Source organism: Cervus elaphus, chromosome 8 (assembly GCF_910594005.1).
Source record: "Cervus elaphus chromosome 8, mCerEla1.1, whole genome shotgun sequence".
In the NCBI taxonomy this organism is placed as follows: Eukaryota; Metazoa; Chordata; class Mammalia; order Artiodactyla; family Cervidae; genus Cervus; species Cervus elaphus.
In genome coordinates, this window is record NC_057822.1 from 30,060,626 (window position 1) to 30,065,651 (window position 5,026).

The following is a 5,026-nucleotide window of genomic DNA, read 5'->3' on the forward strand; positions in this document are numbered from 1 at the left end:
TTATTTGACCTTTTCATGATGCAAATGCATTATATCAAACCTGCTTCAAGCAGGCAACACTTTCACTTTCCTCCTATCCCATGTCATTCCATTTTCCCTAATCAGTCCATCTGTATCCCTCCTAGATGTGGGTCTATCCACACTGTCTTCTGACTCAATGGATCACTTTTCCTGTTGTTGTTGAGTTGATAAGTCCTGTCCGAGACCCCATGGACTACAGTACACCAGGCTACCCTGTACTTCACCATCTCCCAGAGCTTGCTCAAGCTCATGTCCACTGAGTTGATGTTGCCATCCAATCATCTCATCCTCTGTCGTCCCCTTCTCCTCCTGCCTTCAATCTTTCCCAGCATCAGAATCTTTCCCAATGAGCTGGTTCTTTGCATCAGGTGGCCAAAGTATTGGAGCTTCAGCTTCAGCATCAGTCCTTCCAATGAATATTCAGGGTTGATTTCCTTTAGGATTGACTGGCTTGATCTCCTTGCTATCCAAGGGACTCTTAAGAGTCTTCTCCAGCACCACAGCTCGAAAGCATCAACTCTTCCATGCGCAACCTTCTTTATGTTCTAACTCCTACACTCTTCCTGGTTAATCTCATTTTCCCAAAACTCACACACAGCCCTGGGCCTGCATGTTGTCAGGACATACCAGGTCCCATGACCCAAGAAAACAAGAGCCCTCCAACCAGAAACATGAAGCCCTCCCTGTTCTGCATATCTTTCTGGTTCTATATGCATTACTATTGGCGGCGGTGGGGGAGGGGGGGTGCTGCCCACTCAGCTTGTGGGATCTTAGCTTCCCTAGGGATTGAACCCGTGGCCCCTGCAGTGGAAGTGCAGAGCCCTAACCACTGGACCACCAGGGAATTCCCAACATAAATTCTTAAAACTATAACTTATATATTGCTTGCATAGAAATTCAAATCATTCTGAGCTGCAGTTGGCTCCAACTTCTTCAAAAGACAGCCTGAGTTCTGTTTAGCCTCTAGTTCAATGGCCGCCATAGCAAGCCCGGCTACAAAATGAGCTCAAAAGAAGTCCGTGGGTTCACCCCCAAAATCGTTCTAAGAAACTTCATAAAACCTAGAAAAACACTGTGCAGAAAGGATACAGAACTATTTCAGGAGGAGGGCTATCTCTGCAGAGGGAAAAGGGGCTGCAGCCAGGGGTGAGTTGTTCTCTGTAACATTGAATTTCTTTAAAAATAAAACAATAAATAAATAACCTCTAACAAGATGGCGGCAAAATCTTAAGGTGGTAAATGAGTGTAGTGAGTAGGGGATATCTACTCTACTGTGTTATCTCCTGCTTTTTGAATGCTGGAAATATACCATAATTAACATTTTAAAATGTGAAACAAAAGGACATTTCTCTGCACTTTGGCTGAAGACTATTTTCTAATTATTCACCAGAGAAGCTTTAGGGCATCCTTTGATGAACCCCAAGTAATCAAGTTCTGACCTGGCCCGTCCTCAGCTCAGAGGGAAAGGGATTGTGAATACAGCTGCTGGGGAGACTCAGAAGATCTCCTCGCTCCAGGTGGATTGGTGCTATCACAGCAAAGGGCGGTGCCGAGGCTGGGGTGGTGGACAGTGTACCCCGGGGGCGTTGATACGACCCGTTCATCCGTGCTGTTGCTTCCCCTGCCCCCCATTTCTGTTGTCAGACTTCCACCAGCGTCAGCTTCTTCTCCTTCTCCTAAGGAGGTGTGTTTTAAATGATGTATCCATTCTGCCACCTAGCCTTCAGCCCCATCACTACAACAAAGCTGCCTTAACTAGCTCTTCTGCACAGATCTCAATCTTGCTGAATTTCCCTAATCTTGGGGGGGGGGGGGGGGACAGGACCTGGGTGACTGGGGGGACTTTATTTCTTAAGGGTCACCGTACCTTAGATTCAGACCAGGATGAAGTGGTAGCATTGAAACACTCAGTGTGAAAGGGCATTTTCCTTTGGGAAAAGGACCAGTCAATCCCATAGGACCTTTAAAAAGGAATAATAACTCACAGTTTAGGCAAATCCGTCGAGGACAGAGGGGAGAGCAATGACTAGGAGTGAATAAAGACAAAATCCTTAGCTAACATTTTTCTTCTCCAATCAGAGGAATCCATGATATTTTACGTCCCATTAAAAGCCTCGCATCCCCAAGTCATCAGGCATCACCCTGGGCTCAAAAATCACTTAGAAACTCATGAAAAATGACCATGGGAAAGGACTCAAACTTTATAAAACACAAGTGCTATGTATCCTTGGAAAAGTTGTCCTAAGCACAAATCTTTTACTCAGTTGCATTTCTTAAGATATTTGGTTAATCGTTCAAAGGAATGGGAAAGGGTGATCTCTGAGGAACTGAACACAAGCAAATGATATTTAACTTCTTACTTTTCCAAGAAAGATGTAGTTGAAAGGCATCAATACTGCTTGGAAAGCAGTATTGTGAAGCTCCTGACAGAGAAGGAGGAAAGGGACCCCAGCTTCTGACATTTGAATCTGGCAGGCACAAATGTGCCCCCTTCCCCACCACAAAACTAAATTCATTGATGCAAACTTTTTTTTTCCCCACAAGCTATCCTCTAAAGGTGCTGGTGACAGATCTAAGGCTTCAGAACTCAGGGGAGGGGAAAATGGAATCAAGAAAGGCTCCAAGGCATCTCCCATAATCCAACATCCTGGAACAGATCTTCCAGTCCATTGTCATACGTTAATTAACAGCTCTTAGAGGCAAAGCCATCCGGCCAAGAGCCCATCTTTGAGCCAAATTGCCATAGACTAGCCCAGGCTACCAAGAAAGTTCTCTCTTAAGCCTTCCCAGGGAGCCTGCCTAGCTGAGGGTCCCTTGGATGGCAGCTTCTGTCCCATCAGCCAACTGTCAACCTCTCATGACCTAAGCCCACTTCTCCATGGAGAGACAGACAGTCGCAATGTGTACAGGCTTGCAGAGTACCCCTCTCCCTCTCCCGGGCCCCCTGCCGCCCTACCCCACAGACCAGCTCTGGCTTCTTTCTCTCTACCCTTTTCGTCTTCTCTGTGAATCATCCCCTCTCCCTTTTACCTGTCTTCACACATTTTATTTTCCAGCCACTGGAAGTCGGCTAGACAAAAAGACGTGTCACTGAGGCCGTCTCTCTCAGAATAGAGGGTGGCTGGAACTAGGCAACTCATGTTTCTCTGGAAGCAGCACCACAATCTCCCCATTCATCTGAAATGCTACCAGTGTGCCCAGAGCCGGCTTTGCCGCGGAGTCGGTGCAGAAATAGGAGCAGGGGCTGGGACACACACAACACCCTGTCCGAACCTGACACAAAAGGGAAAATAATACGTGATCTCCCTCACTCCTCAAATATTCCAACCAGAGTTGGGAATATTAATTTTCCTCCTACCTTACCGAGCCCCCAGACACAGAGGAGAAGCAATACTAACGAGCCTCGCTTGCTTTTTTTTTTTTTTTAATCATTACACACAGCTCCTCCTCCCTCTCCCAGCCAACACTTAAAGCCCCTCTGGCAATACGAACAAAAGAAAACTGAAAATTTTTGCCTTGATTTTAAAATGTGCCTTTTGGCAAGTAGGTAAGTGGGAAGAGAGATCAGGATCTGGGGGTGTTAACAGCATAGAGCGAGATGCTTCTGAACCCAACCGGGAAGACAAATATTTTCTACCAGCAGAAGGAATTCTTATCGTAGAGGAGGGTGCAGTCTAGTGGCAAACTTCATGAAATGCAACCCCTTCTCCAAAGGGAAGTTAGAGCCCTTCCAGAGCGACGAAGAGAAATGTAAAAGGGGTGACAGTACTGACCCAAGTTCCCCCAAACGGGACAGCCACAGCTGCTCAGCTCTCGGATGGGGCTCTGAAGGCCACACACCCCCATACCAAGTGCAGGAAAAACTAAAATCCCCACCTTCCTTCTTTGAAGACATTCACTTTCCTTCCTTTCAAGAAGGGTCCCTAGGGTTCCCATAGATCCTCTGAGGTTTCAAAAGGGATCACGGTGTTTCCTGTCGGGATCAGCTGGTCTTGTGGTCTGCCAGCAGCTCCAATTCCTGGGCTATGCCTGCTCCCAAGAGGGTCCCTCATAACCTGGGGTCCCTCTGGTCTGTTACCTATGCCCTCCAGGGCTGTGGCCCCATAGAAATACTCCTTTCAAAGAACCTGGAGGGACAGGATCACTCCACTCCACCTTCCTTGCCTCTGACAACCCCACAGCAGGGCAGGACACTGTGGGCCTCCAGGCACAATTTTCAGAACCAGCATTTCCTCCCAAGTGCCAGTGTCTGTAACTCAGTGCTGCCTATGATGCTGCTGCTATCAACGTCCCTTGGTGCAAGTCCACACACAGCTTCTCTGGGCCAACAGTGTAACTAAAGAAAAACGGCCCCTTCCCCCTGTGACCAAAGGCAGTCACTTCACCAGCAACAGAAACAATAGATGAAATCCCCTTCCCCAGATTTTTAGGGGGAAAATTTAGTTTTTCTTTTCTATTTCCCCTCACCACCCATCGCTGGCCATCTTACACTAACACCCATTCCCACACACACACACTACACACACACACACCCTTACTTGGTCACTCAGACACCAGCAGACAGCCATTTCCCACAGCTAAGGTAGCATTTCTTGGGCACTCTATATATCCAGTTGGCTAATAAGAAAATTCTTCTCCCTCCAGCCTGAGCCTTCCTTGGCTAGCTAAAGGGTGGGAGGGACAGAGAGGAGTTGCTCCTTATTGTATCCCCCGCGCTGCAAGAACTCTCTTCTCCCCCGCGACCCCCACCTCCTCTCCCTCTCTGGGCAGCTCCAGCTCTGTTCCCCGCTCCCCCTCCCCCGTCCCCTCACCACTTTCTTCCATTCTAGGGAGAGGAGGGCGCTGTTCAGGCAGCGAAGGGGAGCCCCCGTGTGTCTAGAAGGCCTCTCCCCACCCCCACCCCGTGTGAGTGTACTCCTTGGCATCCTTGCCTGGGTTGGGTGTTGGGGAGCTCAAATTGCAGCTACAAACTGGCTGGCAGCCAGGGGCCGTCTATTTAAAAGCG